The following is a 23,777-nucleotide window of genomic DNA, read 5'->3' as shown; positions in this document are numbered from 1 at the left end:
GCTCCAAAACCATGGCAGGTGACTCCCCTCCAGGAGCCCCCAGCCGAACCTGGGGTCGCTGCCTCATTTTACGGGAGAAGTGCTCCACCTGGTTCCACTCGCTTGTCTGCCCCCGAAGTCGCTCTATTTTCTCTTTACTTTGGCCCCAAAGAGCACCATGCTACTACTTAAAGCAGCCTTTATGCCACAGCTCTCTGGAGGAGGACACACACAGGCTGAGGCCCACCTCTGATCCTAATGGTGTCCTTTCGGGGACAGGAGCAGAACCCAAAACTTTCTGAGCACGTACTGAGGGCGGTGCGCAGCGTGTACACAGGTTCATGTATGGTTAAGAGCACAGGCATCGGAATCAACTCGCGCTTACTACACATGCAAGCTGTGTGACCTCGGGCAAGTCTCTGAGCCTCTCTGGTCCTCACCCTCTGCACCTGTGCAAAAGGCATGATCTTCACACTGATGACGGCAAGGAGAATAGAGTGAGACTCCTGTGCCAGGGAGCTCAGCTCCCTCTGGCTAAGACATAGAACCACCAATCAGTGCCTGGTATCATCTCTGAGAAGAGAATGCTACTGGAATAGACCTGACAACCATGAGAGTAAGAGAAGAATCCAGGGCTCAGAGACAGCAAGCCAGCATCTGAGGTCACACAGCCAGGAAGTGGCAGAGCTGGGATTTGAGTCAGTTCTGTCTACACAGAGTTCATAGGCGGCCCATTCGCCTGCACTGGGGGGGAGCTGGGCCCAGTTGTGGAGGTGACAGACCCGGTGATTCCTGCTTCTTCCACCCGAGACCTCATTCTCCCTCTCTACACCTGGGGGCAAGTGGCTACTACGTATTTGGGAGGGACAAGGCCGAGGAACGCAGGATCTGTCCTCATTCCCTCTCAGCTTCTCACCTGACTTCTCTGTCCCTGAACGTGCAAGAGGCGACTGGCAGCGGTTTCTCCCGGGAGGCGCGGTCCCCCGCTATCGGCTTTAAAACCACCCAGCGATATTTCAGATCATTACTTACTTTTCCATGAAGGATGTAAATCGTATGGACAAGGAGGTTTTTTTTGGGGGGGGCTGTTTTGATTTGCATGGAATGAAGGAATGACGTCACTGTGAGGAACAGGTATGACGTCACCGTGAGGATCAGGTATGACGTCACTGTGAGGATCAGGTGTGACGTCACTGTGAGGATCAGGTGTGGAGCGAGGCAGGCGGGGGAGGGGCCGTGGGAAGCGAGGCCTGCGAGGAACTTTCCAAAACCCAGCTGCTGACTGAAGGGAGGCGGGGGAGGCCCGACTGTGGCGTCCCGGGGAGGGGTCCCACGGAGATGTGGGATGCACCTCGCCCACGGGCAGGGGGTGGAGCATCGAACACTCTCCACATTAAGGGCTGCCGCCCCTTCGATGAAAAAGAGCCAACTTTATGTCCTGGGTGTCACCTGCGGAGGGAGAGATGGATGAGGGTGTGTGTGTGTGTGTGTGTGTGTGGACACAAGCCACAGACAGGTGATAGAGAGGGAGAGAGGGAGAGAGAGGCTTCCAGGAACGGTGGACGAGGTGGTAGGCATGGGTCCCCCCAATGTCCAGTCCTGGCCCAGGGTGGAAGCTGAGTGGAGGGTCTCTGAGCTGCCCCTCTGTCCCCAAGCCCTCCTTCCCTGCTCTTCCAGACCCTCCAGGCCCGAGAACCCAAGAGCTGCCATCCATGTGGAGTCCCTATGTCCAGGCTCCTGGCTGGGACACCCCACCTGAGTGTCCTGTTTGTCCCTGGGTTTGGACTTGTGCAGTTTCCCATTTGCTCCCTGCAGCAGGGCTGTGGTGCCCGGGCCAAAGGAAGGGCCAGAAGGCTCGAATCCAGACCCGGCTCTGCTGGGACTTGCTGTGTGACCGGGTGCAACTTACCCAACCACTCTGTTCTCCGGTTTTCCTGCTTGTCCAATGAGCGGGATCATGCCTATCCTTCCTACCTCCCGGGGCCGAGGTGAGACTGGAATGAGACTCTAATTCTGAGGAGACTTCGAAAAATTAAAAAAAAAAAAAAAAAAATCAAAACCAGGACAAATGGATGTGGGCATATGGAACCCCTCTAGGCCGCCTCCGCCGGACCTCGTCCACTCTTCTCCATGCACTTCTCTTACCCAGGCAGACTGAGCTGTCCAGAGAAAGGATCGTTGTGTTTTCAGGCAGAATGAGGAACATATTCAAAAAATACATGCCGCCTTCTATTCCAGAGAAACCCCCTTTGCCGTGAAGCTCATTGCAGGGAAGAGCGTCAATGTGGATCTGATAGTGACGGTGAGAGAAGAGACAGGGAGCCCCCAGCGCAGCCTGGCTGATGCACCGCCTCCTCTGGAAGGGGGAGTGGCTGCAGGTCCCTCTCTCCCCAGAGGACCCCTCTTGGTCCTGAGATGGTGTGTGTGCGGCCCTGGGGACGGTGCCCAGGGCCTCACCTGCTAGGGAGCCTCCACCCCTGAGCTCCGCCTCCACACCTGAGCTCCGCCTCCACTCCTGAGCTCCGCCTCCACCCCTGAGCTCCGCCTCCACCCCTGAGCTCCGCCTCCACCCTGAGCTCCGCCTCCACCCCTGAGCTCCGCCTCCACACCTGAGCTCCGCCTCCACCACTGAGCTTTGCCTCCATCCCAGCTCCGCCCAGGGCCTAAGGAAAGGGCCCCTGGGGCTCCTCTGGCTTCAGAAGCAGGTGCTGGCAACTTCCCAAACCCCAGGGGCCTTGGCTCCGCTGCCCTCCCTCCCCGGGCCCCCTTGGGCAGCCGCAGGGCCCCAGACCCAGACTGCTTCCTAAATCCAGGGGGTTGGCAGCCAGGGCTTTCCTCCAGGCGTCTCTTTCCTCCTTGCCTGGCATTTGCCAGAAACAGGAAATAGAATCACGTGGAAGCCAAGACCCTTCCAGGTGAAATGACTGAGTTGCAAATGAAGAGGGTCCCGGGGTCCCCGCAGCCCTGCAGGCGGGCCTGGCAGAGACCCCCGACCTTGGTGGCGTTTTCAAAAGCTCTCCCGGGTTCATTGAGGAAGGGCCTCTGGGGGCCAGTGACGCCCACCAGAGCGTCCTCTGGGGCTGCGGCTGGGCCTGGCCTTCCAGCTGGACTTCCGGGTCTTTCCGCCACCGTGTCCCCGCACGGCGCTGAGAAACGGTGGCTCTCCCTGCCCTTTAGCGCTGACCAGAGGACCGTCTTCCTAGAGCTCAGCTTCAGCTGCTTCCTGTTGCACTGGAATCCAGAGCTGGGTTTTGCCATCTGCTTCCAAAACCAAATAATGGCCGGGGCCAGGCAGTCGTGGCGGGTATGAGAGGTGGCCGAATGTGGGACATCAGCGGAGCACTGCACCGGGGCCAGGGCAAACCTCACATAACGCTGTTCCGATTCAAAAGATCTTAAAAATGAACACAGCCTACATCTCTGGGCTCCAGGTGGCTCACAGACCCTATGTAACCTTCTCTCTCATTCAACTTTGACATTCTGCAGAGGAAAGTGCCGCTCACCCATAACCATGGTGATGATAGAGTGGCTGAAGCCACCGTGGTTTAAAAGTCACACTTGTCTACTCCCAGTCCAGGGCTTTTTCTGCTCTAGGGTCTGACTAATTCATACTATGGTGTTAATGGTTGACCAAGCCTTTCTGATACTCTTGGACAGAAGTGATGGTAGAAATCCATGCCCTCTGAGGGTAGGTTGGGAGACAGCGGGGACTAGAGGTGTCACTTGCCCCGTGGCATGCATACATGTCCCCGTCTTTCCTGCATATATTTATTTCCAAAGAGGACACATCCTCCCATCGTTGACGGGAAGTGGCGGTGCCCATTCCTTCCTGTTTGTTTCCAGACCTGGGAGGCTTTCCGGACCCGGGGCTCCTTCCTGCCGCTCCCGCTCTCCCAGCACAGGACCCAGCCTGGTGACGAGGGCAAACTCGGCTGCGTCTCTTCTGCTTCCTGCAGGAGCGCAGGATGCATCCGCACGTCATTTGAATTCCACGCCCCTTCCGGGCACCCGGGACTCCTTCTTTGGTTCCGTGGTGGAGGAAAAGGTGAGAGGCAGGTGATGAGGAGAGGAGAGGAGGCCAGAGAGCAGGGCTGAGCGGGAGGAGGCCCCAGGGCGTTTGCCGACAGAGCGCTGGATCGCCAGCCTCCGCGTGCGCGACACACAGGTGTGGGGACCCCGCTGCCCTGTGTCACAAAATGGGGTTAAGGTTGATGGAGGCGAGGAGGGTGTCAGAGCTGTGGGGTCAGGAGAGAACCAGGGAACGAGGCTGCAGAGGGCAGCACAGTGCATACAGTAAGTGCTCAGCGGCGCAGGGCATGCACACAGTAAGTGCTCAGCGGTGCAGGGCATGCACACAGTAAGTGCTCAGCGGCGCAGGGCATGCACACAGTAAGTGCTCAGCAGCGCAGTGCATACAGTAAGTGCTCAGCGGTGCAGGGCATGCACACAGTAAGTGCTCAGCGGTGCAGGGCATGCACACAGTAAGTGCTCAGCGGTGCAGGGCACTCTGGGAAGCAGCCTCAGGACCGTGCGCAGGGCTGGGCGGTGGCTGCTGTCCCCTGTGAGGAACAATTGAGCAGTTGCTATGGAGACAGTCTGGATGGCCAGGCTGAAGCTCAACGGCCTCCGTCAGAGCTGGGGGACCAGAGGGAGCTGGGCCCAGGCCCTGAAGCTGGAGGGCGCCTTGCTGCTCCGAGCCTCAGTGGTCCCATCTCTGAGATGGGGATGATGCTCATGGCTCAGGTACGAGCGTGCCCCAAAAGTCAAGGCGCAGACGGGGCACAAATGCTCAGGGGAACGACTGTTCTGGAGAGATGGAGCCTCACGCGTGGATCAGTCCACTGATGGGGGTTAGCTGGGTGGTAACTGCAGGCAGGTAGGGTCACTCCCTGGGGACGGACTTTGTCCCCAGTGAGCAGAGCTCTCTCTGGCTCCTGGTCGCCCTGTCCTGAGCTGCTTTCCGCCATGATGTTCTGCCCCACCTGGGCCCAGAGCTGCGGAGTCGGCCGACCACAGACTGAACCTCTGAGCCCAGTGGACTCTTCCTCCTCTAGGTGGTTCTCCAAGGTTCTGGCCACAGTGACGTACAGGCTGACGGGAGCAGGCACCATAAAGGAGCCTTCTCGCCGGGAGACCCTCTTCCTCTGCTTCCTCTGGCGACTCCTGCTCAGTCTCTGAGGTCCTTCCTGCACATCACCACCCCAGGGAAGCCCTCCCGAGCCTTCAAGTCTGGGTCGAGCACCCGTCCTGGCTGTCAGGGGCTCTGGGGCCTCCCTCCCTTGGCGTCATGATGATCCGCCCTGTCCCCCCATGAGGGACTGAGCGCCATCCATGTTTGTTGAATGAATACATGACCTGAGCTCCACCCACGTTTGTTGAATGAATACATGACCTGAGCTCCACCCACGTTTGTTGAATGAATACATGACCTGAGCTCCACCCATGTTTGTTGAATGAATACATGACCTGAGCTCCACCCATGTTTGTTGAATGAATACATGACCAAGTGAGAGAAGGAAAGATGTTTGGGGTGATCTCATGGGAGGCAGAGAGCTGTTGAGAAGGCATGAGCCCCTTGCTGCCCCCAACCTGGCAGCTCCTCCTGCTCCTTCTGCATGCCCACCTACCCCGCCACGGAGAGTTGGGTGGTGTCAGGAGTAAGCCCCACAGCGGACCTCAGGGAACCCTGCAGGGTGCCTGCCCTCAGGGTCTCCTGGTGGGTGAACCCAAGTGAGGGCAGTCCCGGGGTTCCTCCTTAGATCCTGGGCGGGTTCCTGGAGGCTGTCCTGTGGGAAGAAAGAGGTATTTTTCTAGCGTGATTTTCCTACGGTTTCCTAAGAGGCAAACCTTAACGCCTCGTGGCTTCAGATCGGCAGACAGATGGAGGTGGAGGGCAGGTCCAGGAGCATTCCGGTGCTCAGCAGCCCTGATGGCATCCTGAGGGGCCTGGTCGGCATTGGACGAATGGGGAGAAAGGTCGTGTGGGGTCTTTGTGGTCGTTACCTGGTGACCACGGGCAGTTTATGGATCCTCTCTGTGGCCAGTGTCCCTCTCTGTCCAGTCTGGTAGGTGTGGCTGGTGCCATCAGGAAGGAAAGTAAGCTACTCTTTGGGACCTTGTTACAGCTCTGCCTGGGGTAGGGCTCCCCCTGGGTCATTTTGAAACGAAGAGTCTCCTGGACGGAAGGACCAGCACGTCGACCCCAGAGCTAGCGGCGAGAGCTGGAAGGGTGGAGGGCTGTCTGCCCGCCCATCGCTGGGTCCCCTCTGCTTGGGACGGGTCCTGCGTTTGGCAGGCGGTAGACCTACGTGTCAGGGTGAACGAACAGCATACGGTGACGCTGGGAAGGGCCACACGTAAGCACTACTGCAAACGTATGGGGAGGCTTTGCGTGCAAACGTGAACACGTACGTCAGACCTTAAAAGAGGAGCTATTGGGAGAGACGGTGGCATTTGTCAGTAATCAAAGTAGCAAGGACGTTCACAGCGCTTACTTCTCCCTTGGCACTTTACTCAAATTGACCCCTGCGACCGTCATGACAATCTATGATTAACCCCATTTTACAGGGGAGGCGATTGAATCAGAGAGGCCAAGCCACTTGTCCAAGGTCACACAGCAGGTGACAGAGAAAAGAGGAGGATCCCAGCAATCTGACTTGAAGGCCGCGCTATTAACGGCTGTATTCTATTGTCTCTTTCAAAGCGGGGCTGAGGACATTGTGGCTACAGAGAAAGAACAACCGAATAAACAGGCAGAGCCACCGTTGGAAGCCATCTTAAGGGAATCCTTGCAACTGTAGGAAGCCCCTCTGGTCTCAGGGAAGTGCCATCTCAGGACCCTGCAGACCCAGGAGGAAAGTCAAACACTCCGCATCTGCCCCGCCCACGATCGGCACTAAAATACCGCTTTCCCGGCTGATGGAATTTTTCAGGTGCTTTGAGAAAGATCTGACCTCCTCTCGTCTTAGGCGGAAACAAGGAAGAGAGGGTTTTTAAAAAAATGATTTCCTCTCTGATTTTATATTAGTTGTGTTAGGTGTTGTGTATCAGTATATATTAGATTCTACCTACCTGTCAGTCATCTAGAAATATTTATTAGACTCCATCACCCATCTATCAATCAACCCATCATTTGTCTATCTAGCTATTATATATATTAGATCCTATCATCTGCCTGTAAATATTTTGGAAGCGCATTGCGTTTATTGTCAGTCCACCTCCTGTTTATACACGAGTGTCTCGTCGATCCTACCTGCTCACTTCTGCCCGCCCCCTCGGTGATGGAATAGTACGCATCCAGTAACAGCGGAGGATCTCGTAGGTATCGGGAAAGCGAGGAGCAGGCTGCGCAGGCGCGGCGGCCTCACAGACCCCCGCCCCGGGGAATCCTGGGTGGAGGGAGCATCAGGGAAGAGAGCTCTGGGGTCGGGGGTCTGGGAGGCTTCGGATTAGCCAAGGGTGGGGAGGAACGCGTCTGCGCAGGCAGGATCCCCGAGACGGCCACTCTGTGCAAGTCAGGGGACTAAAATCCAGGATCCCCTCTGCGCTTCCCCTCGCTCTGTGCTGGGGGCCTGTCACTTGCCCTTGGAATAGAATGTCCCCAGGCCCTGCAGTCGGTTCAGCCTTTCCCGGAATGTGTTCCAAGGAACACGCGTCCTCTCTGCAGACGGCCACCAAGAGCCACCGGCCTGGGGCCTTCCTTCCCTGGGAATGCACGTGGCACCCTAAGGCACAGTAAAGGCTCTGACAAGGCCTGCGGCAAAAATAACCTAGTGGCTTTAACTCCGCTCCCAGGCTGCCTTTCTTTTCTTTTTTAGCGCTGGGGGTGAACCCAGGGACACTGCTTTGGTCAGCTTTTTTGCTGCTGTGACTAAAAGACCCGACCACGACAATGGCAGAGCAGGAAGAGTTTATTTGGGGGCTCCTGGTTTCGGAGGTCTGGGTCCACAGACAGCAGGCTCCCTTCCTGGGGGCTCCAGGTGAGGCAGGACGTCATGGTGGCAGAGGGAAGTGGCTCACGTGAGGATCGGGAGGCAGAGAGAGACTCCACTCGCCAGATACAAACTATACCCCACGGCCACACCCCACCTGCCTCCAGTTACCACCAGTTGATCCCATCCGGGGATTAACTTGCTGATTAGTTTAAGGCTCTCACCGCGTGATCATTTCTCCTCTGAACCCTCTTGCACTGTCTCACATGTGAGCTTTTGGGGGACACCTCACATCCAAACCATAACGGGCACTTCACCACTGAGCCACATCCCCAGCCCTTTTTAGATTTTATTTTTTTGAGACAGGGTCTCACTAAGTTTGCTTAGGGCCTCCCTAAGTCGTTGAGGCTGCTTTGAACTTGCGATCCTCCTGCCTCAGCCTCCCGAGTGCTGGAATGACAGGTGGGCGTGGCTTTGATAACACATACTTTTAAAGTAGAATCTGGAAGCACAGGATGCTTTTTGCAAAATGCAAAAGTAATTATTTTATTAAAAACCCTTTACATATGATTAGCTTAAATACCACAAGCGTGTTTATGACGTTACTGCTGGATTTTCTCAAAGTCTAAGGAATTGACCCAACCGTCTTCTTTCCCTCACTCCCTGAGCAATTGTTAGGAATGCCTAGATGGACCAGAATTCCAAAGCTTGTGGAGACTGAGATCTAGAGAGAAGAAATGGCACGCCCAAGTCACCCAGGGTGGAACAGAGCCAGGGGAAGCAGCAAGTCCGGCCAGAAGCCCGGCAGCCTAAGTCACTGCTCCCTACCCCCGTGAAGCCAGCCCTGCCCCGCCCCCTACAGGACCGACCACCCCTTCCTCTGCATCTTCTGTTTTAAATTGTTAATTTCATTTTGTGACTCTGCGTATGTGTGAGGCATGAAGTGCTGTTGGAGTCACATGGTGGGTTGTGAGCCCAGCAGGGTCCTCAGTGTCTCTGCAGCCTTGAACTTGTATCATATCTATGACACATTCAGGACCCGCTCCTCTGACTCCCGACTCTGCGTTATTAACTCTATTCGCCCTGCGGTGCCACAGGACCCTAGAACGTCTTCCTCCCTTCTAACCACTGATCAACCTCTCCCCATGCCCCACCCCCACTTCAGCCTCGGTTACCACTCTTCCCCTCTCAACTTCTCTGAGACTAAGGCTTTTAGATTCCACATACAGAGATTGCGTTTGGCACATGACACTTCACATAATACCCTCCGGGTTTATCCACGTTGTCTCAAAGGACAGGGTCTCATCCTTTTACTGATTGCGTAGTATTCCACTGTATATATGTGTCTTTAACCATTTGCCTGTTGAAGGATGCTTTGATTGTGAATAGTACTACACTAAACAGGGCGTGGATTGACATGCTGATTGTGATTCCTCTGGGTAGGGGGATTGCTGTATTGGGCAATAATTCTATTTTGACTTTTTTCAGTAGGCTCCGTCTTGTTTTCCAGAATGGCTGTACTAGTTTACATTTTTGTCTTAGGCTCCTCTTAAGGAATCCTAAACTACAACCCTGCAGAGGTCAGAGAGGCAAGAAAATGAGCCCAGAAGAACAGACCCAGATCAGTCAGAGTAGTGACTACTGCACCAAGGGGAATCTCCTAGGAGCTGACGTCCATGCTGCGGGAAGCCAACCTGGCACAGCCAGACCTTTGGATTCTGCATGGAGGATCGCAAACACAGATTCCTCTGTGATTCTTCCAGATGATTCTTGGCCACAAGTTCAATGTTGATGAGGACCTGAAGCAATGCCTGTGGGCTGAATTGAACTCAGAGGACACCGGATAAAGATTCCCCCCAAGGAGCCCCGCACAGTGGCGCGTGCCTGTCATTCCCGCCGCTCAGGAGGCTGAGGCAGGAGGATCGCGAGTTCAAAGCCAGCCTCAGCAAAAGCGAGGCCCTGAGCAACTCAGTGAGACCCTGTCTCTAAATATAATACAAAAAGGGCTGGGGAGGTGGCTCAGTGGTTGATGTCCCTGAGTTCAATCCCTGGTACAAATAAAAAGGAAGAGAAATCCTCCCTCCAACCAATCGGCTCCCAGGACAGCGGCACTGGGCGTGCTGTGTGCCAGCTCCCTATTGACCTAGTCTTCCTCCCCAGCCCTGGATCGTGACCCCCTTGACGGGGGAATTTGGTTTACTTGTCTCTGTGTGTCTCGGTGCCCGCTGAGGGCAAGGCCATCAGAGGATCGTGACGGATCCTCTTTGGAGGGACGCCTACCATCTCTTCTTCCTACAGCAGCTGAAGAATAAATACACAGCAGCTTTTAATTAAGAAGAAAGAGGATGAAATATGCATGAGCCGCCTATTCTTTGACAGGAGGACGGCGTGTTGAGGAGGAGAATCATCCAGTCGGGATTTCTCTTCCTTTTTATTTGTACCAGGGATTGAACTCAGGGACATCAACCACTGAGCCACCTCCCCAGCCCTTTTTGTATTATATTTAGAGACAGGGTCTCACTGAGTTGCTCAGGGCCTCGCTTTTGCTGAGGCTGGCTTTGAACTCGCGATCCTCCTGCCTCAGCCTCCTGAGCGGCGGGAATGACAGGCACGCGCCAGGGACGCTTCCAGAAGATCCAAAAATGTTTTCTGGGCACGCGGTCTCGGCTGGCGAGATCCCGTCCTCGGCTCTGCATTGCACCCAGCCCTCGCTGCGTTTGGAGAGTCCTCAAAAAGTAAGAAGGCTCCCTGTTAAAATAGGTCCCCGCCCCGATCGGCCACAGAGGCCGACGCTGTGACAGCCGAGGCCTGTCTGCGGATCCCACCACCCTCGGACGCACGGTTGCGCCCGGGGAATGTTCTCTCCTACATTAAAAATGAGATAATACTAGCTGCACCCCGCCTCCGGGAAGAGACCTGGCATAGCACCCACTGGCTTGACCACCGGCTTGAAGATGAGACAGATGTACGTCGGATTCACCACTTGGGCACAGTAACCAAGGTGACCTCGAGCCAGGAATTGGACCTCCCTGAACCTCAGTCTCCTTTTCTGAAAAAATGTGGTGAATTATGCCCCCCCCCCCACCTCGTCATTTTGTGACTGAGGCTCAGAAATAGCACATGTGAAAAGCTCATCCAGATGATAAATACTGAATAAAGACAAGCCACCCCAAGCCCAGGGGACGGTCTCCATGACTCCTTTCCAAATGCAGAGTACCTGGACCCCTGATGTGGGACACAGAGTAGGTGAGTGCCGTCGGGGTCTGAGGGGAGGTGGCCATTCCGACCTGCCCCGCTCCCGGGCTTCAGATCTCTGGGTCTCCAAGGAGCACGGTTTGGAGACCACAGGGCTGCTCCGGGGCCTCTTTCCAAGATGTGAAGGCGGAGTTCCAGGTGTATGGAGGGTGACAAGCCTGAGGACATTCACTGGGTCCCACCCAGGAAGGTGGACTCTGGACTGTGGTGCAGGGGGATGGACGGAATGGGGATTGGAAGCAGTGGCCGCAGGACCTCTCTGGCCTGGCTCACATCCTAGCTCATCCTGCGGCGGCGTATCAATGGGCGTGACTTCTGCCCTCCCCGGGCCTCAGTTTCCCCCTCTGTACAATGCAGACGGTGAACAATCCCTAACTTGCAGAGCCACTGGGAACCAACAAGCCAAGCAGGATACCTGGCACGTTATTGACAACATGCCAAAAAAGAATAATAGAAATGGCTGTCATCCCAGCAACTCGAGAGGCTGAGGCAGGAGGATTGTGAGTTCAAAGCCAGCCTCAGCAACTTAGTGAGGCCCTAAGCAACTCAGCAAGACCCTGTCTCTAAATAAAATACAAAATAGGGCTGGGGAGGCCGCTCAGTGGTTAAGCACCCCTGGGTTCAATCCCCAGTCCCAATAATAATAATAATAATAATAATAATAATAATAGAAATGATGGTCATGGTGTCAGCAATGTCTGAGCTGGCAGAGATTCACATGCCATCGAGAGATTTAATAGTCATTTCTAACTACAAATGAGGAAGTGAAGGTTCCTCCAAGAAGGAGGAGGGGCAGGAGACAGAGAAAGAGGCAGAGCAGGAGGAGAAAGAGGAGGAGAAGCCACTGCAGGAGATGTAGCCATGTGCCCAAGGTCACGTGGAGCAGTGGAGGTAAGATTGGCAGGGTCTCCTGACCTGACCCCCTACCCTGTTGTCTTGGAGCCACACTCCTCTCTACTTGGATTGATGTGATTTCTACAAAAACGTCCTCATTCACAAACGGTGATCCGGAACGTGCACACCACCGCTCTCTACTTCTGTGCTCACAGCAGACATGGCCAATCGATCCCTGCAGCCTCGCCTACTGAGCTTTGCTCCTGCATGGACTGGGGTTGGGCTTAGGATCAGCCATTTTTCACCCCCACCCCCACCCTCACACCCAGTCCCAGATCCCTGCCCTGGATAGTCACAGGTCCAGGGACCTGGGTGCCCCCGTCCTGCTGAGCACACAGAGCTCCGAGGTGGTTGGGTCACTGGGACTTTTTCCTGTGTCCTCTGGCTCTCTGCCTGAGACAAGGAACAGCTATTACAGAAAAAGCCATTTGTGTTTAAAAATAATCCTTTATCTAAGAGCTGAATCACATAATTAGGAGTCCTTCCCAATAAGATGGAACACTCCCACCTGTCTCAGTGGCCACTGTCCACCCCCAGCTGACCTGCACTTCCTGTCCTCTGCCTGTATCCAGCAATTTCCTTGCACCCAAATTAGACACTGATGAGCACGCTTGTCCCAAATCAGCCCCATGGAGACCGATGTCTTTGCAGAGCAGGGGAGGGAGCCCAGGGCTTTGGGGTGAGAGGAGCAGAGGATCATTCACCACCCGTCCTGTAAAGGCACGCGGGGGCTGGGCAGCGAAGGGGACGGTCTCACCACACACTTCCAGCTTTCTGGCTGCTCCTCTCGCGTCCCCACAACCTGCGCTGCTGTTCGTTTCTGTTGAGAAGAGAAAGAGGAGGAGAAAGTGTCCGCCCCAGTTCAATCCGGGAACTGCTTCTCCCCACAGCTGTGGCCACCCAGGTTCAGGGAGCTGCAGAAACAGTCCCTGGCGGGCTGACCCCAGCTGCTTCAAGTTCACGTTCAACGCCTCGTGATCCTGCCGCAGGCCCACGTCCCAGCCGCGCGGGCCACGTTCACAAGTGCCCAGCCTGCGACCCTTCTTTCTGGGTCTTGGTTTGTCTCCTTGCTTCCTTTCTCCTGAGAGCACAGGAAGGGACGACCCCCATGCTGGACTTTGTCCCACCGGCCAGTCTCCCCGGGTGGGCTGTGGGCCCGCCCCCTGCTCCGCGAAGCCCCGCCCAGGCCGCCAGCTCCTGGCCTGGTGCCCCGCCCGCACCTGATCAGGCAGGTGGTACCAGCGCACGTCCTTCCTCTCTCTCCCGGGCCAGCAGACTTTCTCTTCCTCCTGGACCACCCTCCAGCTCTCAGAACAAAACAGAAACAACCGAGGATGTCCCTCGACCCCACTCAGCCAGCCCTTAAAAAAAAAAAAAGGGAGAAAGAGACATTCCTGTCATCCAAGGGCAACTTGGGAGGCTGAGGCAGGAGGATGGCGAGTTCAAAGCCAGCCTCAGCAACAGCGAGGCCCTGCACAACTCAGTGAGACCCTGTCTCTAAATAAAATGTAAAATAGGACTGGGGAGGTGGCTCCGTGGTCGAGTGCCCCTGACTTGATCCCCAGGATCGCATCTCAGGACTCAGGGCGCCTCCCGCCCCCGCACGCAGGGTCTCCTCGGCCTCCTGGCGTTGGAGGCGGCTCTGCTCCGACAACCCGCGTAGAACCCCTGTCTCCTGCCTCAGGCTCCCCTTGAGCTCCGAACCCGCGACCCGCGTCCTTCTTGGCACCTTCCGCTGGGAGGGCTGATGGGCGTCCCACCCCCGAACCTCTCGCCTCTTACGATGGCAGTTCGTTCCCTCCAGCTGCCTGAGATCCGTTTTCTTTCTCTCTTCTTACTTCCAAACACACCATGTCAGGAAATCCTGATGGTCCAATTAATCCGGAATCCAACCACTTCTTCAAACCTCCCCTGCTATTATTCTGGCCCACGCTTCCCTTGCATCCAAGCCTTGATGGGGTGGCTCCCTCCCCAAGGTCCCCTCGCCCCCATTCCGGGGCCTGCAGTCCCTCCCCGTGCAGCAACAGAAGGGCATGGAACCGACTCGGGCCTTCCCTCCATTCAAGGCTCTCCAGTGGCCTCCCCTCGGACTCGGAGTCTGAGTTGAAAGTCTCCTCCTGGTACAAAGACCCCTGGTGCCTGGCCTCTCCCTCTGGCTCGCTCATTCCACCCCAGTGCACAGTCTCTGTATGGTCCCTGGAACATCCCAGTCACGGTCCTGCTCAGGGGCCTGGTACTGCTGCTTTCTGGAACGTTCTTTCCCTGGATATTTGCACGATTTCCCGCTCCCTTCTTTGGGTCTCTTCTCAAATTTCACATCAGGGAACATTCCTGACTTATATAAAGTGTCAGCCCCTTGTCCACAGGCACACCTTGCCACCAAAAGCAGGAGAGGTAGATAAGGTACCAGCTCCTTGGCTCCTCCGTGGGAAAATAGAGGGTGCGTCCTAGGACTGATTCCCAGCGCCTTCCACAAAACCCGCTCAGTGTCCTCTTCCCTTCCTGGTCTCAATTTCCCACTGCCTGGGGATGCTCTCTGGGATCTTCTACTAAGTAAAAGGCTTCCTCCTGAACCTCGCGCTTGGGATCTTCTGTTAGGGAAGTGCCGCGGGGCGTACTGCTGTACCCATGGCGCTTACGTGACACCATGCACATCTGTCTGCTTATTTTCTTCATTGTGTGTCTCCTCCCGCAGGGACGCAGCACCCAGGAAGGAGCAGACCACGCTCTCCCCTCAGGATGGCCAGTGGGCACGCAGCAAGAGTGCGTTCAGTGGAGGGGACTGTTTGCTGCTTGGGCGAGTATTTATTGAATGATGTCCTTGATAGAGAGGTTCTTCTAGATCCTGGGAAAGGAGCAGGGACCAAAATGGCAAAGGTCCTGTTCAAAGGAGCTCAGAGAGTGAGTGAGTGGGTGGGTGGGTAAGTGGATGGATGGGTGGTGGGTGGATGGATGGATGGGTGAGTGGATGGGTGGGTGGATGGATGGTGGATGGATGGATGGATGGATTGGTGCGTGGATGGGTGGGTGGATGGATGGATGCGTGGGTGGGTGGATGGATGGTGGATGGATGGATGGATGGATTGGTGCGTGGATGGGTGGGTGGATGGATGGATGGATGGATGGATTGGTGCGTGGATGGGTGGGTGGATGGATGGATGGATGCATGGGTGGGTGGATGGATGGTGGATGGATGGATGGATGGATGGATGGATGGATTGGTGCGTGGATGGGTGGGTGGATGGATGGATGGATGGATGGATTGGTGCGTGGATGGGTGGGTGGATGGATGGATGGATGCGTGGGTGGGTGGATGGATGGTGGATGGATGGATGGATGGATGGATGCGTGGGTGGGTGGATGGATGGTGGATGGATGGATGGATGGATGGATGCGTGGGTGGGTGGATGGATGGGTGGATGGATGGATGGATGCGTGGGTGGGTGGATGGATGAGTGGATGGATGGATGGATGCGTGGGTGGGTGGATGGATGAGTGGATGGATGGATGGATGCGTGGGTGGGTGGATGGATGGGTGGATGGATGGATGGATGCGTGGGTGGGTGGATGGATGGATGGATGGATGGATGGGTGGATTGGTGAATGGGTGGCTGGATGAATGATGGATGGATGAATGGATGGGTGGGTGTATTTATGTATGTATGCATGTGTGGGTGAATGGATTGATGAATGGGAGGATGGAGGGGAGTAAGACTGAAAGGGAGAATGGATGGGTGAGTGAGTGCAGAGATGGGTTGACGGGTGGAAGTGCAGATGGAGGGGTGGAACAAGTGTATGAGCGTATGGGTGAATGTATGTCTGCATGGGTGGAGGATGGGCAAGGTAGAGATGGGGACAAGCAGGACCACTATGACCTGAGAGTGCATGGCATTTGTATGCTCCAAGTCTGTTCCCGAGTCTTGCACGCTGCCCCTCATGACCTGTGCTTGCCTCTTCCACCCTGTTAGCCACGTCACTGCCAAATACGTTGATGTCTTTTTGCACTTCTGGACCCAGTGCCCCTGCCTGCTGGCTGCTCTTTCCACTTCATTTCATGCCCTTTAGTGTCTTCCCTGCCCACCCAGCTCTAAGGCCGTCTTTCTTCTGCCCAAACTCTACATTCCTCACTCACTCTTCCCAGGGTAGTGTGGAGTGGGTGTATGTTCATAGGCAAGTCATCCTTCCTTTTTTTAGGTACAGGGGATTGAACCCAGGGGCACTTAACCACTGAGCCACATCCCCAGACCTTTATATTTTCTATTTAGAGACAGGGTCTCACTGACTTGCTTAGGGACTTGCTAAGTTGCAGAGGCTGACTTTGAACTTGAGATCCTCCTGCCTCAGCCTCCGTAGCTGCTGGGATGACAGGCGTGCGCCACTGCATGAGGTCAATTCATTCCTCTTAATGGACTAGGAAGGCAGGGTAGGGACAGCTGAGCCTCTTAGTGGGCTCGGAAGCAGTCCCGATACTTTGTGGCTGTGTTCCCTTGGCCAGCAATGATCATTCTGGGACTCAATTTACTCATCTGTCAAGTAGGAAGGAGAACAGCCCTCCTCCCTCAGATTTATAAAAGAATCCAAGGAGATTACGAGTGAAAAGGAGAAGGATTTTTATTTGAATCCCAGCTCTGTCCCTCATTCGCTGTGTGACCTGGGGGAAATATCTGCACATTTCTGATCCTTTATTTGCCTAGTTATAAAATAGCGATAACCGTATTTTGTAGTTCTGTTTGAGGATTACGAGAAACCACACAAATAACCTACTTGACTCAGAATCTGGTGCAGAGCAAGCGCTTTCCAAATTCTTACCATTATTACTTTTATAAAGCTCTGGGGCTCAAAATCCTCGGAGCTCTAACCACCACCAAGCATGCTGGGAAAATCCCGGAACATCAGCCCGCCCCAGTGAAACAGGTTTGGCGGTGCCATCTCACCTGGAGAGGTGGCTTTTCTGGAGCTGAGAATCTTCTTCTGCTCTATCCTGCACATTTTTCTTCTCAACTAACACTGAAGCCACAAGAGAGGCTGCTTCGATTTTGAGCAAGGAAACTGCTGGAAAGCCCGGGGTAAAATATGAAAGTCTTCCTCTCCCCACTTATCCTGCTGGCAATCTTAAAGAGGGCAGCACATCGGCCTTTTCATCTTCACCTGCAGACAATGTAAAACAAGCCGCTCAGGGGATGATGGATGGGGGAGCTTGCTCCGCAGATCAGTTTCCCTCCAGAAGGTTGAGGACGCTTTGTGAAGGCAGATACATCATCCAGAAGCCGGCTCAAGAGCCCGGATTTCAACCAGGAGCAAGAGAAAGGAGGCGTTGGTCCTTTTCAATAATGAATCCCACTTAATCTTTTAAAAAATATTTTTTTGTGACATATACCATACATACAAACCAGTGACAACCTACCTGCACTCAAAACTAACACCAACCCGAACGTCTGCGTACCCTCCATTGGGTTCATGAAATGAAACATTATTAATAATTCAAACATTCCTCAAAGAAACCAGTACTCTGAATTCTGATCAAATCGTTTCCTTGCTTTGCTGGACAGTTTTACGACCGTTTGCATGTTCCAAACTAATGATAGCAATGACATCGTAATGATAATGAGACACAGAAAATAATAGGAGCTGATGTTTACCTGAGCCAGGAAGCACTCCAAACACTTTATTATCGTATTCCTTACAATAGCCCTTTGAGATAGGAAGAATTGTTGTCCAACTTGTTAGGGTAACTCGGGAGGAGGGGTGCCCACTCATGAACCTGTTGGATCTCATAACATTTGGTTTTGCCTTTTTTGGAACTTGGTACGCATGGACTCCTGTGTGTGTATCCTCTGGGATCAATATTAAGCCTTTATGATTTGTCCACATTAATGTGTATGACTATACAGTCCATTCATTTTTCACAGCTGCATACTATTCCTTTACATCATTCTTCTCTTGAAGGAAGCAGGAGTTAGTTGATGATCTCCGTTGAGACTGAGATCTCACCAAGTAGAATGCAATTCTCTTGGTTTTATAGATGAAGAAACCAAGGCTTGGAGAAGGAAAGATTTTCCCGGGTCACAGTAAGTATAGAGAAACGTGTGAGGTCATCTGACTTCTAAGGTCTAGCTCTGTTTATTATCCTGGGCTGAGACCTTAACTGAAGAATGCAATTTTGCATTTGAATCTGTGGTAGGATTTTTGGTCTTTTTCCTGGAAAATTAACTGCAACGTCTTCCTTCTCTTCCTTCTGAGAAGCCACGTCCATCTTTTCACACCTGCACAGGTAAACAAGCTCATTGTGTTTTGTGAGCTAAGCTTTGTGGATGGGAAGTGGAAGAGGCACCTGACGTAGATAGAGATGGCTGTGGGTGTGGGGAGGGGACAGGCGTTTCCACCAGCAGTTAAGATGTATGTGAGGTCTTATAGGACAGGCGACCCTGATGGGATCTAGATGCCCCAAAGAGAAAGGGGATTCGGGGAAGCCTCCCTGGAACCTTAGAGACGGGCCTCGAAGGCTGAGTCGGAGTTGTCCTGTTAGACCAGGGATGGCCTTGCTGTTGGAGGAACAGCCCGGTCCAGGTCAAGACTGAGGGTCTCCAGAGAGCCGGGGGGAAGCCTGGAGTGGCCGGGGCGTCGTGGGGGTAGAGAAGGGAGCCCTGAGAAGTAGTGGTTGAAAGTGGCCGTGGACTCAGGGTAAGCGGTTGCACCTTTGCCTCTGGGAGCGATCGTCACTGGGTGTCAAGGCTTGAAGGAGGAAGGTGGTCACCAATGCTTCAGAGCCACCTCCGGGTGTGCAGTCTGGACGCTGGCCTCCTGGAGACCCATGGAGCCTCGTTGGAGAGAGTGGAAGTGCTGAGTATCCAGAGGGAATTCAGCCTGGGTCCCAGGCTGCTCCTACCCTCACTGTGGGAACCAGCCAGGTGCGACCCGCAGGGACCCCGCCCACTGTGCGAGTCGCGAGAGGAAGGCAAGCTTTCTGTGTTGAGGGTCCCCGTCTACGGAAGGCGCACCGCCATATCTTCTGTCAGGACACGGGAGCTGAACCTCTTCCAGCCACATGACCCTCAAAGATACGGGAAGTTCTGTTCAGGCATCGTCCTTGTCATCTTGATGGTGTTTCCAGGGAACAAAACCGCGCTTCCAGACCCAGGTGAGCATGGTGGGACCGTCTCCATGGAATCGCCTGCTCGGGATTTTCCTCTAGGAACAGGTCAGAGCGCTACACCTTAACCGGGTGCTCAGTGTCCCCGGAATGAGCCACAGGCCTTCCGACACGCTCCACGACGCCTTAAAGCTTTCACCCTCGGACCCTTAGGCTGACTCTCCAGCCCGACATTGTCCGGGGTCCCGCCGAGAACACGGAACCCCATGGAAACCATCCATCTCTGGGGCGCTGTCTTGGTCAGCACCTCGGACAGCGCCCAGCGCGCTGGGAGACGCTGCGCTCCGCACGCGGCCTCCTCCCTCAGGTCCTGCCTCCAGGCTCTCTGGGGCGGGGCGCCTGAATCTTTCCGTGCTCATCTCGTGATTCCTACTCCACGGGACGACCTCTCCTCCTCCTCTCTTCCTGTCCATCTCCGGGTCTCATTCTGTGCTCTCATCACAGCCGGACCCTTGCGCCCAGTTTCCGCACAGTTGATTAAGGTCAAGGCTCATTTCCACCGGACACAGCAGCGAGATCGAGGCCCCAGCGTGGAATTTGTCCTTCATTTTTCAGAAAATGGGCGTGTGTGGGGGGGTGGTCTGGGTGGGGAGAGGAAGAAGGAGAGAGTGAAGGTCAGACCCTTAGGATAGAACCAACAAAATGCCATCTGGGGGAGAATTGGGGGCCAAAAGACGAGGACCAAGAGTAATGATTCCTTTAGGATAAACCTAAATAGGCCCTTGTTCTAAACGCCTTAGGACAAAAGTGGGAGGATCACAGGAAGGACTTCCGGTGAGTTAATGACACCCCCACCACACCCAGTTTTTTCTCCCGAGTTTCCTTCCCCTGGAACTAAGGAGCATTCCCAGAGGTACAACCCAAACAGTGTGGCTTCTGTCTGTCCCCGTTTTCACAAATCTCCAGCCTCTGGCGCTAATTCTGAACAGTAGGAGCCTTTTTTGGCTGGTCTGCGTGGTCTAGTGGAGAAAGAACCAGTCCTGAGTTCCACCCAACTCCGCTGCCACCCGACTGGGTCCTTCCTCCTCCCTGGGCATCTGTGTCTGTCTGCTAAGGGCAGGTGACCCCTGCCTTGGGCGCCTCGGGGGACCTGGAGTCCACAAATGCAGTCAGAGGAAGTGATACACAAGGAAGTCAGACAGAGTCGAACCCCCAGGTCTGACTCTGATCCCAGAAAACTGGCTGATTAGCCGTCGTATGCCTTTCTGGGTCAGGTCAACCTGAGCTCCTTGAAGCCAAGGTTTACCTTTCTAGCAGCCAGAACAGTGTCGTCCTCATTAAATGCTGGTGGAAGGGGCAGGACGGCCGAATGGTTAGAAGCATGAACTCCGCTGTCGGACAACAGAGGCCTGTCCTGGTCCTGTCGTAGCTCAGCAGTGTGACCTGAGCTTGGGCAAGTCTTTCTCTCTCTCCTTTTTTTTTTTAATGGTACTGGGGATTGACCGCAGGGGTGCTTAACCACTCAGCCACCCCCCCCCCATTCTTTTTATTTTTTATTTTGAGACAGGGTCTCGTTGAATTGCTTAGATCCTCCATAAATTGCTGAGACTGGCCTCCAACTTGCCATCCTCCTACCTGAGCCTCCTGAACTGTTGGGATTACAAGCGTGTGCCACCGCACTCAGCTGGGCTAGTCTGTTGATCCCTGTCTTCCTCAGTTTCCCCTTCTGTAAAGGGTGATGCCAACCCACAGGATCCCTGGGAACGAGTGCACGAATGTTGGGGAGAGCTCCTGGTGTCTGCTCAGAGCTCTAAGGACCTCAGTGAATTTGTTCACTGGCTCAGGTGTCCTGGGCCATGAAGGGGTGTCCCAAGGGAGCCTCAATTGCTGAGGGGTGCTCTTGCCCTTTCTGTGAGCCTTTTCCAAATATATTGCAATCTGACCTCTGCATCCCCGGAGGATAGACAGAAACAGCCAGCGAGAGCCTCCAGGTGCGGCGGGATCTCAGTGGCCGCTGCTGATTCTGCCCGTGAGACCCCAGCTCCCGCCCCGATCCCTCTGGGCAGAGAGGTGGCCAGAATCGGTTCCCAAGCCCACCCTGTTTCCAAGCGCCGTGCATCATCTCCATGCGAAGGAGGTCGTCCATTCAGGACCCCCCACCGCTGCTCCCAGGGAGCGGTGGGCCAGGCGAGATCAGGGGCTGCCGGCATTAGAGGAGCCTGGAGGAGCCCGTGGGCGCCCCGTCCGGAGCGCGCGCCTGAAGGACGCGATCCAAAGCCGGAAGGACCCAGGGCTGTCCCGGATCCCACCCTCATTCCCCGCGGGTCACTTTACCTGGGTAACACATGTCCTGAGCCGGCGACCCTGTCTCGAAAAGAAGTCCCAGGTGCCTGCGATGCTATAAGGAGATCAGTGCCTCTGGCTCAAAGGGACCCGGGAACTATTTTGGTTAAGAAAATGGAATGCTCGTCTAGGGAATTGAGGGGGGAAAGTAGGCTCTTCTTTACTCCCTCCAAATGCACGACAGAATTTCACCAAACCGATTTATAATCTTTATTGAACAGTAAATTGTCTGATTTTTTTTTTTAAGCCACGCAAGCAACGGCCACATGTAAAAATTACTGCAGAACCGCTTGCAAATCGCCAGGCTTTAGCAGTATCGGGCATGGGGTCCCTTTGCACAGCCTCAGCGGGAAGCGAGGAACCCCCACAAAATGGGACAGTCTTGGCTCAAAGAGTGAACATAGATTTGCTGTGTGACTTTTGGAAAATATGTAGCCCTCTCTGAATCTGGTGCTTTTTCTGCCCTGACCTGAAAGCAAGTGATGAAAATTGCCCAGGATGGGTTGAGTACATCATCTGAGTCCAGGGTGGCCCTGGGTGCTGGAGATGCAGTAGCTCCCACTTGCCTGGTGCCGATGAGTGAGGGAAATGGGTAGAGACAGGTAAGCACATTGCTTTACCAAGAAATAAGTGTTGGGAAAGGATTGGGAAGCTATGGGTGCCTGGGGAGACGGGGATGGCTGTACCCGTGTGTGCATGTGCAGAGGAGCTAGAGGAATGTTCCTCGTGGATGGGTCTGTTAGTCAGCTTTCCACCACTGTAACAAAATACCGGAGATAACTAACTTATAAGGAGAAAAGGTTTATTTGGACTCCTGTTTTCTGAGGTTCCAGTTCATGATCAGTGGGTCCTACTTCTTTGGGCCTGTGTCGAGGCAGCATGTCATAAGGGAAGTCACAGCAGAGCAAAACTGCTCACCTGATAGCCAGGAAGCAAAAGGAAAAGAGGAAGAGACTGGGGTCTCACAGGTCCCATTCAGGGGCATGCCTTACATGACCTAAAGATGTCCAGCTGTCCCCACCTTTCAATGTTCTATTCCCTTCCCATAGTGTGCCCCTGAGGACCAAGACCCAAGTCCATCTGGGCCTTCGAGGGGGCAAATATTCAAAGCCTAGCAATGGGTATCTAAGCTGAAGTGTGAGAAAGAAGAATCATAAATACCATTTCTTGAGCACTTGCGCTATGGCAGGTAAAGAATGATCTCATTTACACCCTTCAAACACGTTTGAGGGAGGCAGTAGTACCATCTTAGGAATGAGGAAAGTGAGGTTCAGAGAGGTCACGTCACTTTCCCAAGGCTGCACAGCTAAGAGATGGTAGAGCAGGGGCTGAGCCCAGACCCTCAGGTTTTGGGGCCCGTATGCTCGCCACCCCCACCCACCCCCGGGGCCTCTCCTGACAGAGGCTGATCAAGTGAGCAGGAGGGCGACGGGAAGATGGGGACCCACAGGGAAGAGGCAGAACCAGCTGCGATGTCCACTGGCTGGAAGGCAGAGGGCATGGCGAGGAGGGACAAGCAGGTGGCACCCGACTCGACCAATGACAAAGCTCAGATCTAAGAAAAGAGACCGAGGTCTGGGGTGGAGGCAGAGAGGTGCCACAGGGGCGGTTGTGCGGCTGGTGGTTTGGGGAGCCATCCTGGCTGCCCCGCTGAGCAGGCGGCGTCCCTGCTTGGTGCCGATGGCCCAGGGACTGCCTCAGGGACAGCGAGCTGTCACCCGGGCGGAGCGGCTTCACGACTCCACGACTCCCTCCCTCCCCTGACTGTCAACGCCCTCTGCGGGCGCGACCCAGGCGATGGCTTCACGGGGCTCGTCGTGCGGCAGACCCATCCCCGGGGTGGGCCTGGAATTCTAAAGGCTCTGATAAGTGCTGCAGGGAAGCGCTGAGTGACGCGCAAGGCTTCCGCTCTGGGCGCCTCGCCGCTCCACCCGACCTGTCTGAGCAACCGCCCCGCTGCGGGTCTACGGCGGCCCTTCTCGCTCCGCGCGTCTCTAGTTGGCGTTGGTGTTTCCTGGAGTTCGGGAATGACACACGGCAGCGCAGGGCCGATAACTCTGGACGCGGGGAGGGGTCCGGGGTGCTTCGTGCCGGTGCGTAACCGACAGGTCGCCCCCAGGCACCCGGCAGTTGCCGCAGCCTCTTCTCCATTGCGTTCTCTGCGCGCGCTCTGGAGGATGCAGATCTGGTTGGGTGCATCCTCCGTCCTCCAGCCTCCGGGAGCCCCGGAACGAGACCCACGCGGGAAACAGCAGGTGGTGGACATCTTTCCGCTGCTTCTGCCC

The sequence above is a fragment of the Sciurus carolinensis genome, chromosome 8 (genome assembly GCF_902686445.1).
Source record: "Sciurus carolinensis chromosome 8, mSciCar1.2, whole genome shotgun sequence".
NCBI classification, from domain to species: domain Eukaryota; kingdom Metazoa; phylum Chordata; class Mammalia; order Rodentia; family Sciuridae; genus Sciurus; species Sciurus carolinensis.
This window is presented reverse-complemented; position numbering follows the sequence as displayed.